This window comes from Chiloscyllium plagiosum, unplaced genomic scaffold (assembly GCF_037043375.1).
Source record: "Chiloscyllium plagiosum isolate Xiang-an unplaced genomic scaffold, Cpla_swu_hap1 HiC_scaffold_114, whole genome shotgun sequence".
NCBI lineage: Eukaryota > Metazoa > Chordata > Chondrichthyes > Orectolobiformes > Hemiscylliidae > Chiloscyllium > Chiloscyllium plagiosum.
The window spans coordinates 134,160-148,599 of NW_028270253.1; positions in this window are offsets into that span (position 1 = coordinate 134,160).

Genomic DNA, 14,440 nt, shown 5'->3' on the forward strand with positions numbered 1-14,440 from the left:
TGGCTGATCATTTTGTGGCTGCAGAACCATTTACCCACGTTCTCACCGTATTCCTTAGTTAATTATTTCTTTTTTAAAAAAAGCTAACTTAGCTTTAAAAACGTTCATTGAACTAGCATCAACTACTTCCCTGGGCAATGCACTCCATCGAGGTCAAGACGTTCCTTCTCAATTCACTCCTAAATTTGCTGCCTCTAACCTTGTGGTGATGCCCTCTTGTCCTAGCTTCACCTGCCAGTGGAAACATCCTCTCTACGTCTATTTTATTCATTCCATTCATTATTTTATATATTTCCATTCTTCTGAATTCCAATGAATATAAGCCCAATATACTCAGTCTCTGTTAAACCAAACCCCTCACCTCCGGAAACAACATAGTTAACCTCCTCTGCATTCCCCCCTAGTGCCAGTACATCCTTGAGCACGTATGGAGATAAAAAATGCATGCAGTACCCCTGGTGTGGCCTCACCAGCATCCACTATAGCTAGAACATAACCTTTTCTTTTTAAACACAATCCCTTCAGCCATGAAGGACAAAATTCCATTTGCCTTCTGAACTGATTGTTATACCTGGTGAACAACCCTCCTGCAGAAGGATGTTCAGTTTCCTCTGCATAGCAAATAATGTAACTTTTTTAAAATTCAAGTAATAATCTTTTTATTAATGTTTCTCCAACCAAAGAGTATGACTTTACATTTATGAACATAATATTCCACTTGCCAAACCATTGCCCACTCACTCAATGTATCTATGTTCCTCTGCAAAGTTTCCCAGTCCTCCGGACACTTTGTCCTGCTACTCATCTTAGTCTCATATGCAAACTTTGACACCCGACATGTGGTCCCCAACTCCAAATCATCTGTATCAATTCTAAATAATTGCAGTCCCAACACTGATCCTAGAGGCACACTACTAGTTACTGATTGCCAGCCAGAATAAGGCTTATTTATCCCCACTCTTTGCTTCCTGTTAGTCAACCAATCTTCTATCCATGTTAATACTCTATCCCATGCACCCTTATATAATGCAACAGCCACTTGCATGGCACCTTGATGAAGGCCTTTTGGAAATCCAGATACACCTCATCCACTGGGTCCCTGTTGTCCACCTTGCTCGAAATGTCTTCATAGAGTTCCAAACGATTTGTCAAGCATGACCTACCCTTCATGAATCCATGCTCTGTCTGCCCAATGGGACAATCTCTATCGAGATTCCCTGCTATTTCTTCCTTGATAATAGACCCAAGCATCTTTCCAACGACAGAGAATAAACTAACTGGTGTAGAATTCCCTATCTTTTGTCCACCACCTTTTCGTACAGTCCTTCCTTTTCACTGGAATATGCCTTTGCTGAGCACTTCCTAAGATGTCTTTGAAAATCTGCAGTGAGATAAGATCACTTACAGTGCACAGAGCAGGGAGCAATGAGAGGGCTCCAAACATCGCTAACAGGACATGACGTAGATACAGTGCTGGAGGGGGAGCACAGTACAGTACAGACACACCCCAGACTCAATCACCACCTCTACTTTAATTTACGTTGCACTGAGACAGCATGGGGTGTTCATAGTTATCAATCCAGGCCTGTGCTGTCTTAGTGAGCATCAGGACAACAGAGGGGCAAGCAGGCCTCCGACGAGATGTTGGGAATGCTGCCTGGGATCTTTCAGTTCTGTGTTCTCCCTCCATCACTGTGCTAATGCTCACTACTCTGCAACTCTGTGCCTTTTGGCATGGTTTGTGCACCAGTGTCTTCAGTAATTTTTAACTCCTATATTAGTTCCTGTCCCTGTAACTACCTCCCTTCCCGATAGTCCTCCAGATATTTGAAACATACTGCATTCCAGACTACCATCCTTATCGCTGTAAATTGCTTCAGTGTCTACAACATGCTTTATTTCGGTACTGTAATCCTCTTTAACTGGATACAGAGTGATACAGCGCAGAAACAGAACCTGTGGTACAACTCATCAATGCTCTCCATATTTCCTATAATGAATGAGTCTCATTTGCCTGCGTTCGGCCCTTAGCTCTTCAAACTTTCTCCCCTCCATGTACCTGCCAAATGTCTTTTCCATGTTGTAATTGTTCTTGTTTCTCCCATGTTCCCCTGGAAGTCTGTGCACCATCCTCTGTGGATAATGTTGCCACTCAGCTCCCTCTTTAAATCTTTGCTGTCTCATGTCCCGTTTGTACTCTCGAGTTTTTGACTCCCTTACCCTTAGCAATTCACCATTCTTAGGCCCAATCCTTGTGGCACTCCACTGATCACTGGCCTCCAGTCGAAAAAACAATCTTCCACCACCACCCTCTGTCTTCTACCTTTGAGCCAGTTCTGTATCCAAATAGCTAGTTCTCCCTGTATTCCGTGAGTTCGAATCTTGCTAATCAGTCTCCCATGGGGAACCTTGTCGAACACCTTACTGAAGTCCATATAGATCACATCTACTGCTCAGCCCTCTTCAATCCTCTTTGATACTTCTTCAAAAAACTCAATCAAGTTTGTGAGACATGATCTCCCACGCACAAATCTCTATCTCTAATCAGTCCTTGCTTTTTCAAATACATGTACATCCTGTCCCTCAGGATTCCCTCCAACAACTTGCCCACCACCGACGTCAGGCTCACTGCTCTATAATTCCCTCGCTTGTCCTTACCACTCTTCTTAAACAGTGGCACCATGTTAGCCGACTTCCAGTCTTCCGGCACCTCACTTGTGACTATCGATGATACAAATATCTCAACAAAAGGCCCAGTAATCACTTCTCTAGCTTCCCACAGAGTTCGAGGGTACACCTGATCAGGTCCTGGGAATTTATCCACCTTTATGCATTTCAAGACATCCAGCACTTGCTCCTCTGTAATATGGACATTTTGCAAGTTATCACCATCTATTTCCCTACATTCTATATCTTCCATATCCTTTTCCACAGTAAAAACTGATGCAAAATATTCTTTAAAATCTCTGTCTTTTAAACGTTGTAATTGTAACTACATCCACCCTTCCCCAGGAAGATCATTCCACAATCAAAACACCCTCTGGGTAACAAATAGCCCCCATGTCTTTTTTTTGAACATCTTTCTCTTCTAACCTTAAAAATGTGGTCCCTCCTCTTGAGACTCCCCCATCCTACGGAAAAGGCAACTACCATTAAATCGATCTATATCTCATTTTTTAAAATAAACTTTTATAACATCACATTTCAAACTCCAGGCTCCAGTGAAAAAAGACTCAGCCTATCCAGCCATTTTTCAGAACTCAAGCCTTCCATATCCAACAATGTCCTGGTAAATCTCTGCTGAACACCCTGCAGCTTAATAATATCCTCCCTATAACTGGGCGACCAGAACTCAACAGAGTAGTGCAGAAGAGTCCTAATAAATGTCTGCACAATCTCAACATGACGTCCCAAATCCTGCACTCAATGGACTGAGCAATAGTCAGGCATGCGAAGCACTGTCTTATCCATCCTGTGATGCAAACTTCAAGATTTTTGTACCTGAACCCGGAGGTCCCTCTGCTCTAAAACACTAACCGAGGCCCGAACATTAATTGTATAAGCTCTACCCTTGTTTGTTTTACCAAGTGCACTACCTCGCATTTATTCAGATTGAATACCATCTACAGTTTTTCAGCCCATTCACCCATTTCATCAAGATCCCTTTGTAATCTCAAAAAACCTCCTTCACTGCCCACTATGCCACCCTCCAGCCTTTCCAGCACATCACACATGGCTGTCAACGGTACAAATATCTTTGCTCGCGGCTCCACAATTTCTACCCTAGCATCGCACAATATCCTGTGATACACTTAATCAGGTCCTGGGGCTTTCCATAACTTTGTGTTGTAAAGTCTCCAGCACCACCTCTTCTATAACATGCACTCTTTTTAAGTCGTAGAGATGGGCAGCATGGAAACAGACCCTTTAGTCCAACTCATCTATGCTGACCAGAAGATCTAAATAAATCCATCCCATTAACCAGCATTTGGCCCATGTACCTCTAAACCCTTATTATTCATATACCCATCCAGATACCTTTTAAATGTTGTCATAGTATCAGTATCTGCTACTTCCTCTCTCAGCTCATTCCATACATACATCACCATGTGCATAAAAAAGCTGTCCCTTCAGTGCCGTTTAAACCTTTCCCCTTCAACCTTAAACCTATGCTCTCTCGGTTTGGACTCTCGAACCCCAGGGAAAAGACCTTGACCGTTTACCCAATCCATACCCCTCATGTTTATATAAACCTCAGTCAGGTCACCACTCAGTCTCCGATGCTCCAGGGAAAATAACCCCAGCTTATTCAGCAACAATCCTGGCAACATCTTGTTAATCTTTTCTGAACACTTTCAACTTTCACAACATCCTTCCTATAGCGGGGATACTGGAATTGCAGAGAACTCCAAATGTGGTCTAACGTATTACTCTTGTTCCCTGAGTTCCCTAGTCTTTGTCCACAATAAGTTCTGGAGTAGAAAATGTGTTTAAGGTGTTAGCCATATCCTGCGGTTCCACACACCAATGGTCTCATTAATCTTTAAGGGATACTATTTTGTCTCGAGTTACTCTTTTAATATATTTCTTCAATCACTTTTGGATTCTCCTTATCATTCTCTGCTGAGGCTATTTCATGTACCCTTTCTGCATTCCTGATTTCTACCCAAAGTGTACTGCTAAAGTCCCTGTATATCCTCAGGGATTCCCTTGATCCAGCTGGCTATACTTGACATGTGCCCCCTTTTCAGGAACATGCTGGTAGTGATCACTCAATTTATCTCACTTTTAAAATATTCTCACTTGCCAGACTTCCCTAGACTCCCTAATCACCCTTTGAGAGTTCCTGGCTAATATTATCAAGATTGGTTTGGCCCCATTTTATAACTCGAACTTGTGGACCAGCCCTGTCCTTTTCCATCGCTATTTTCAAACTAATATATTTGAGTCACTTTGGCAAAATGCTTTCCCACTCACACCTCAGTCCCTTTCCCTACCTTGTTTCCCAAGGGGAGGTCAGGTTTTGCCCCTTTCTCTGTTCAGGCCATTTACATATTGATTGGGAGTTTTCTGGAACACAATTACCAAATTCCTCCCTTGCAAACAGTGAACACTGGCAGTCCCAGTCTAGGTTTGGAAAGTTTAAAAACCCCAACCATAACAGCCCTATTATTATGATTGATGTTTGAGATCTCCTGATATGTTTGTTCCTCAGTCTGCTACTGATTATTCGGGGTCAGTAGGACAATCGTGTCAGAGTGATGACCCATTCTTATTTCTCAGTTCCACTAACATAGCTTCACTGGGTGATCCTACAGGAATATCCTCTCTAGGTACTGATGTAATGATTCATGCAATCATTACCCACCACCACACGTCCTCTCTTGCCTTCCCTTCGATGCTTCCTGTAGCATCTCCACCTTGAAACAATGAGCTGCCAGTCCTGTCCCTCCATCAGCTGTGTTTCTGTAATAACTGTAATCTCCCAGTCCCATGTTCCAATCCATGCCCCGAGTTCATCTTCCTTAGCTGTCAGGCCTCTTACATTGAAATAAATGCAGTTTAATCATCAGTTCCCCCTCTCCCATTTCCTGCTATGTTCTTGCGTGCCTTGTCTGCTGAAGTTGCTATCTTTAACTTGGTCACCAACCTCAAACTTCTTTCTGGCCTTATGACTGTTTAAGGTGCAACACCCTGCCAGATTAGATTATATCCTCTCAAGCAGCTCTAACAATTCGTCCCATCACCTCCTGCTTCCAGTTCAGGTGCCTTCCCCACCCTGTCAACCTATGCTGACACCTTCAGACATCCAGGGACTTGCCCACCAAGGTCCCGGTGTTACTCAGTTCTCCGGAGGACCTACCCTTCATGATGTATATCCTTCGCTTATGAGACTTCCCATAGTGCCTTACCTCACAGTGATCAGAAATAAACTCCATCTGCCATCACTCAGAGTGTGTACAACTCTGAGTATGACTAACTTCATCCAGTCTCCCCAACCGTCCCTACCTCTAATTGTCGAGAGAATGCACAACCCTCCCTATTGCGTTAACCTCCTCCAGTCCCTCTCATGGACACCATCTATGTAAGCTTCTCCTGTTCCTGACTATATTTTCCTCCTGTTCCAATAAACCCTTGTGAACTTTGTGACCTAGTCCAATCTCTGCAGTGCTCTGTATAATCAGTCTCACTGTGCCTGGAACCTGGCTTCAATTCCAGCCTTGGCTGACTGTCTGTGTGGAATTTGCATGTTCTCCCCCCGACTGTGTGGATTTCTTCCGGGTGCTCTGGTTTCCTGCCATAGTCCAACATTTGCACGATATGTGGATTGGCCATCATAAATTGACTGTAGTATTCAGGCAAGTGTGGTTTAGGTGAGTTCACCATGAGGAATGCAGGGTTTATTAGACAGGGAAAGGGATGGGTCTGGTTATGATGCTCTTCAGAGGTTTGGTGTGGACTTGTTGGGCCGAATGGCCTGTTTCCACACTGGAGATTCTATTCAGGTTATTGTCCAGTTCTGTCAACCATCCCCGTCTCTTGAACCTTGCCTCATCCTCAATACTCTCCTTATATGTGTAATCTCCAACAGTTTCTAAAACACTCCTTGGCGATGTAAGCTTCTCCAGTCCTTACAAAGATCGATATGACTGTCACCTCTTCCTGCTTTTAGAACCCTCTCTATAACTATTGCCATTCGTTACAGCACTCCCAATCACTGTTCCATCCTGAAACCCCCAAAAACATTTATATCTCTGTAAACTCATCTGGACTGTCTATACTTACTTTTGACAATCCCGTTCTGAGACTTTCTCGATATCCAAAAAGTAATTAAGTGTAGATAACCCTTATTACTGTAACCTGCCTTCAGCCTTACAGCACTGAGGATCTGTAGAACATCTTTTCAACCCGACAGCCATCTCTATCCCCATAATACATTCTGTCTGAGCTCCTCTGTAGTCCATGAAACACTCCCTAACACTGTCTGTATCAGTGTAACCTTCACCAAAAACACAACCTTCCCTATCTGTGTAAATCCCTACACCAGTCCCTATCCCTCTAAGCTCTGTCTAACAATGCAACCCTCCAAGTTTATGTATTCACCTTCAGTCCCTACTCACCTCCCTATCTGTGTAACCTTCTCCATGCATTTTTGCTACAGTCTCTTCAACTGTCCCTGTCAGTGTAACCTCTTCCAGACCCGAAAACTCCCCTCTCTTTAACTTTCTCCCGCCACACATCTCTCACTATCTGTGACCTACTCCTGTCGGAGAACCCTCCCTCTGTAAATTGCTCCAACTCTTCAACTCTCCATAAGCTCCTGCAGCTCTTACAGCCCTCCCTATCTACCAAACCTCTTCCAGTCCCTAAAACGCCATCATTCTCTAGAGACCGTACCACCAGCCCTATCTGTGTTATCCTCTCAGGTCCCTGCAACACTCCCGATCTGTAGATCCCTCTCCAATGCCTGTGCCTCTCCCGATCCTGTTCCTACAAGACTCATTAACAATGTAACATCCTCCCGTCACTATCACCCACCCTGTCAATGTAAGCTCCTCCTGCATCTCCAAACAATTAGTCATCTTCTGCTGTGGTTCTGTTCGCCGAGCTGGAAGTTTTTGTTGCAAACGTTTCGTCCCCTGTCTCGGTGACATCCTCAGTGCTTGGGAGCCTCCTGTGAACTGCTTCTGTGGTGTTTCCTCCGGCAATTATAGTGGCCTGTCCCTGCCGCTTCCGGTTGTCAGTTTCAGCTGTCTGCTGTAGTGGCCGGTATATTGGGTCCAGGTCGATGTGTTTGTTGATGGAGTTTGTGGATGAGTGCCATGCTTCTAGGAATTCCCTGGCTGTTCTTTGTTTGGCTTGCCCTATAATGGTAGTGTTGTCCCAGTCGAATTCATGTTGCTTGTCGTCTGCGTGTGTGGCGACTAGGGATAGCTGGTCATGTCGTTTCGTGGCTAGCCTCACAGGAGGCTCCCAAGCACTGACAGGGGGACGAAACGTTTGCAACAAAAACTTCCAGCTCGGCGAACAGAACCACAGCAACGAGCACCCGAGCTACAAATCTTCTCACAAACTTTGAATTTACTCATCTCCATAACCTTCTCCAGCTCTTACCCCCATTTGTGTAAACATCACTCTCCACTCGAACCCTCCCGACCGCAGGAACGTCTTTCTGTTTGTTCTATGCTCCCTTATCTGTGAAACTGTCTCCAACCAAACTTGCTACCCAATCTCTCAAAAACCAATCCAGATTCCACAGCCTCCATGTCTAAATAACCCCCAGAACCTAAGCTTTCCTATATGTATAAACGTCTTCAGTCATGATGACCCTCCATATCTCTGTGTGTTCCGCCAGATGATATAAACCTCTTTATCACTGTAATCTGCTCAGCTCCCTAAAACAGTCCCTGTCTGTGTAATCCAGCCCTGTCCTACAAACATCCTTATCCCTGTAAACTTCTCTATCCCTCCCAACATTCCCAACTCCATGAACCCGTCAGCCCTACAGCTCTCCACATTTCTGTAACCTCCTGTCGGTCTATGGTCCTCCTTCCCTGTGAAACCACCTCCAGTCCCCACATCCCTCCCAATCTGGGTCCTCTGCTGCAGATCAGGCCATTGCTGTCTCTGTGAACACCTCCACTCCTGACAACTCTTCCCATTTATGTAACCTCGTTCAGACCCCATACTCTCCAGCTTCCTGAATCCTCTTCCTGCCATTGCAACCAAAACCATGTTTATGTAACAACCTCCAGTGCTTAAAGCTCCCCGACTCAGTAACCTCTTGCAGTCCTAACAAAACACCTAAACCGTGAAACCTCTCATTTCCCTACAATCCTCCCTCCCTCCCTCCTCAAATGCCTTCATCACCATGAAACCTCACAATTACTGAAGCCTCCTTTTGGCATTGCAATCTTCCTAATGTCTGCAAAATCCTCCTGTCCTGATGCCCCTCTCTATCTCTGTAATCCCCACCACCCTCCAGTGCCCTTCTGGGGAACATGGCAGAGGGGAGAAGATTTGTAGCATCTGAACCATATTACGGAGGTAGAATTCTGGAAATTACAGATTTGGTCTAATGTTTGTGGCGTGCAGATTATTGGCGTGGACTCGAAAGAAAGGATTTATGACTACTTGGAAAACCATAGTTAAATTAGAGACAGCATGGGTTTGTGAGGAGTAGGTCATGCCTCACAAACCTTATTGAATTCTTTGAGGATATGACAGAATACATTGATGGCTCATTCAGAAAAGAAGGATGATTGGGATACAGGGAAATCTGTCTGTCTGGATGCAGGATTGGATGGCCCAGAGAATACAGAGGGTGGCAGCAGATGGACAGTATTGAGCCTGGAGCTCAGTGACCAGTGGTGTTCTATAACAATCAGCTCTGGGACCCTGCTCTCTGTGTGATTTTTGTAAATGACTTGGATGTGTATGTTGGAGAGTGGGTTAGTAAGTTTGCCAATCACATGAAGGTTGTTGGGTGGTGGGGAATGTGGAGGGCTGTTGTAGGTTGCAATGGGACATTGACAGGACGCAGGGCTGGACTAGAAGTGGCAGATGGAGTTCAATCTGGAAAAGTGTGAAGTGATTCATTCTGGAAGGTCGAACCTGAATATAGAATACAGCGTTAAAAGGCAAAATACTTGGCATTGTGGAGGAACAGAGAGATCAAGGCGTCCATGTCCATCGATCCCTCAAAGTTGCCATGCACGTTGATAGGGTTGCTAAAAAGGCATATGTTGTGTTGGCTTTCCTTAGCAAGGGGATTGATTTCAAGGGCCGTGAGGTTTTACTGCATCTTTATAGCGACCTGGTGAGACCACACTTGGAATATTGTGTTCAGTTCTCGTCCCATCTTTACAGGAAGGATGTGCACATTTTAGAGAGTGTACACAGGAGATTTACCAGGATGCTGCCTGGAATGGAGGGCATTTCTTATGGAGAAAGTTTGAGGGAGCTAAGGCTTTTCTCATTGGAGTGAAGAAGGGGGTGGGGTGACTTGGTAGAGGTGAACAACGTGATGAGAGGCACAGAGAGAGTGAATTGTGAGAGACTTTTTCTCCTATGGCATAAATGGCTATTACAAGGCGGCATAAATTTAAGGTGATTGGAACACGGATAAGAGGATAGAGAATGGTAACTGGTTGGATGGACTGCCAATGTTGGTAGTAAAATTAGACACATTCGGGACATTTAATAGACTCTTGGACAGACACATGGATAGTAGTAAAATGAAGGGTATGTAGGCTAGTTTGATCTTACAGTCGGATAAGAGGCTGGCATAGCATCACGGCCGAAGGGTTCGTTGTTCTACGTTCTGTGTGGTGAACTGGGTAATAAGCTCAAATCAGTGTAAAAAGGATATGGCATTCAGGAGGAGCTGGTGAACTGGATACAAAATTTGCTTGATGGTTTTAGACAGAGGGTGGTGGGAGACATGTTGTTTTTCTGACTGGAGGTATGTGACCAGTGGTGTAGTGGGCCCACTGTTGTTTGTCATTTGGATAAATGGTTTGGATGGGAGTATTGGTTTCCTGGTAAGTCAAGATTTTGGGTGTCACTGAAATTGGTGGTAAAGTGGAAAGTGAAGAAGGTTATCTGTGATATAACAGGAAGAACAGTACTGCTGGGATAGTGGGCTGAAGAATAGCAGATGGAGTTTAATTAGATAAATGTGAAGTGTTCCATTTTGGTGAAACAAACCAGGGTGGGACTTGTACAGTTAATGTTCGGGCCCTGGGTAATGTTATCAATCAGAGACCAGGGATGCAGGTACACAGTTCTTTGAATATGGTTTCACAGGTAGACCGTCTAGTGACGCAGGCCTTTGGGATGGTTACCTTCATTGGGGAGAGCATTAAGAGTAAGAGTTGGGATCTCATGTTGTGGCTGTAAAAGACATTGGTGGGGCCAACATAAAAACATTGTTGAGCAGGAGGAAGAACTCCTCTAGTCACTTACTTCCTTTAAGGAAGGGCATTAAATATTCTAACCTGGTCTGGCCAACATTTGACTCCAGACCCACAGCAATCTGGCTGACTCTGAGCTCCCCTCTGGGTAATTAGCAGTTGGGTTAAAGAATGTTGTTCCAGGCAGTGACACCCACATCCCATGAATGAATAAATAAAAATACATATATCCCTCCCTACCTCTGCAAACCCTTCCAGCTGCAGCAATCCGTCCTGGCTTTGTAACACCGTTCTTACTCTGACCACTCTCTGTAACACTCTCACCACCTCCAGCACCTTCACCTCTCCCTGTTCCTATTGTGTCAATAAACCCTGACCGTGGTTCCCCTTCCCACAGCCTTCCCCCGTGCTAGCAAACCCTTTGCAATCTATTTAACATTTACTCCTAAAACACTCTCTCACTTCAGGATTTTAAGAACTTTTTGGGGATCTTCTCAGCCTCATAATCTAGTATGATCCCTTTTGTCCTGAGTGCGGGACCAGTGGGAATTTCTTGCTGAGGTTTATACTGTTTCAATGGAATGTCCTTCTGTTGAGTGTTTTACACTGTTCCCTCTAATGTTTTCTGCTGTCCATTTACAGACACATGTCTCAGTCTGTTTAGCCAGTTTACCTTGTTCATTTCTCCCCTCAAACACATGTAATTGGCTATTTTTGTTTCTATTGTAGCGTGTCCTCTGTGAATCACTTTAAAACTTTATATTTATTTAAACTGCACTTTATCACAATTTCCCGAAGGACCTCTCCCGGTGACATGATTCATTCACTAAGTTTATCACACGGTCGCTCTGCGACAGTTTTGTCCCTAGCCAGTTGCACAATGTTTTGCTCAAAGAAACACTGAATAAAAAATGACCGAAGTCCTCTTCCAATATCAATGTTGACCGTGTGTTGTCCCAGATTATACGAATATTGAAGTTTTCCAAAATTATCGCAATGCATTTGTTAAAAAATTCCAATAAGTCCCGATGTAATGCAATGATGAGCAATGGAATACTGTTCAGTGGCTAAAACTGTTCTGCTGCTTGTGTCCTTGGCAAGTAGTATTTTACATTCAGACTGACTCTACTTCATGATCTGCAGCCAAATGCTTTCTCTGTAATACCTTTGTTATCCATTACTTTTAGTGTTACCCATTTTTCCTGAGTTTCCGCAAGATTGTGAACCATTGAATATTTTTGTTCACCCTGTCTCCCTGGTGTCTAAATCTCTTTTATCTCTGTGTCCCAAATCCATCTACATTATTACAGTGACATTGCCCATTAAAAAAAAACATAACTTACTCTTTCCCACAATTTTCTGTCACAAATCTTTTCGCTGATGTACAATTTTAGTTAAACTCTGTCCCTTCCTGTTCCTTTCTGCTTGTCTTCAGCCTCATCCCCATGCTGTTCCATTGCTTCACCTTTTCTCTTTGGATTTGGAAAGCTCCTTTCACCCGAACCCTGTCCCAGCATCCTCCCTGTCAGTTTAAAGCCCTGTCCATAAACCTACCGACATGATCTACCAGGACCCTTGTCCCAACACGGTTCCAGTGGGACCATCCGAATGGATTATTTATTAAATCATGTATGGGATCTGGCTGACCAGCCTTTCTTGCCCAGTCCTAGCTGCCCTTGAACTGAGTAACTTGCTTGGCCTTTGAAGAGGGTCATTGGGAGGCAAATACTTTGCTGTGGGTATGTCGTTCAGACCACGTGAGGATGGGCAGATATCCTTCTCTGAATGACATAGCAGCCTGGGATACCTGCAGCGGTGTTTGTGCAGTGTGTCCAGGAAGCTTTTCTAACTCAGTATGTAGATTGTCCGACAAGAGGGGAGGCCATATTGGATTTGGTACTTGGTAACGAACCGGGACAAGTGATGGGCTGGTTCGTGTGTAAACATTTTGGTGATGGTGACCACAATTCTGTGACTTTCACCTTGGTTATGGAGAGATATAGGTGCGTGCAACAGGGTAGGTTTTACAATTGGGGGAAGGGTAAATACGATGCTGTAAGAGAGGAGCATAGGCTGTCAGGGAAGGATGTCGTGGAAATGTGGAACTCTTTCAAGGAACAGATACGACGTATCCTTGATATGTATGTACCTGTCAGGCAGGGAAGAGATGGTCGTGTGAGGGAACCTTGGCTGACGAGGGAGGTTGAATGTCTTGTAAAGAGGAAGAAGGGGGCTTACATAAGGTTGAGGAAACAAGGTTCAGACAGAGCGTTAGAGGGATACAGGATAGCCAGAGGGAGCTGAAGAAAGGGATTAGGACAGCTAAGAGAGGGCATGAAAAATCTTTGGCGGGTAGGATCAAGGATAAACCCAAGGCATTTTATGCGTATGTGAGAAACATGAGAATGACGAGAACGAGAGTAGGTCCGATCAAGGACAGTAGTGGGAGACTGTATTGAGTCAGAAGAGATAGGAGAGGTCTTGAATGAGTACTGTTCTTCATGATTTACAAATAAGAGGGACCATATTGTTGAAGAGGAGAGTGTGAAATGGACTGGCAAGCTAGAAGAGATACTTGTTAGGAAGGAAGATGTGTTGGACATTTTGAACAACTTGAGGATAGACAAGTCCCACGGGCCTGACGGGATATATCCTAGGATTATGTGGGAAGCAAGAGAGGAAATTGCAGAGCAATTGGCAATGATCTTTTCGTCTTCACTGTCAACGGAGGTGGTACCAGGGGACTGGAGAGTGGCGAATGTTGTGCCCCTGTTCAAAAAAGGGAATAGGGATAACCCCGGGAATTACAGGCCAGTTAGTCTTACTTCGGTGGTAGGCAAAGTAATGGAAAGGGTACTGAGGGATAGGATTTATGAGTATCTGGAAAGACACTGCTTGATTAGGGACAGCCAGCACGGATTTGTGCGGGGTAGGTCTTGCCTTACAAGTCTTATTGAATTCTTTGAGGAGGTGACCAAGTATGTGGATGAGGGTAGAGCATTGGATGTAGTATACATGGATTTTAGTCAGGCATTTGATAAGGTTCCCCATGGTAGGCTCATGCGGAAAATCAGAAGGCATGGGATAGAGGGAAATTTGGCCAGTTGGCTAGAAACTGTCTAACCGGTCGAAGTCAGAGAGTGGAGGTAGATGGTAAATATTCAACCCGGAGCCCAGTTACAAGTAAAGTTCCGCAGGGATCAGTTCTGGGCCATCTGCTGTTTTTAATTTTTATTGATGACTTGGAAGAGGGAGTCGAAGGGTGGGTCAGTGAATTTGCAGATGATACGAAGATTGGTGGAGTTGTGGATAGTGAGGAGGGCTGTTGTCGGCTGCAAATGGACTTAGATATGATGCAGATCTGGGCTGAGGAGTGGCAGATGGAGTTCAACCCTGTCAAGTGTGAGGTTGTCCATTTTGGAAGGAAAAATAAAAATGCGGAATACAGAGTTAACGGTAGGGTTCTTAGTAAGGTGGAGGAGCAGAGGGATCTTGGGGTCTACGTTCATAGGTCTTTGAAAGTT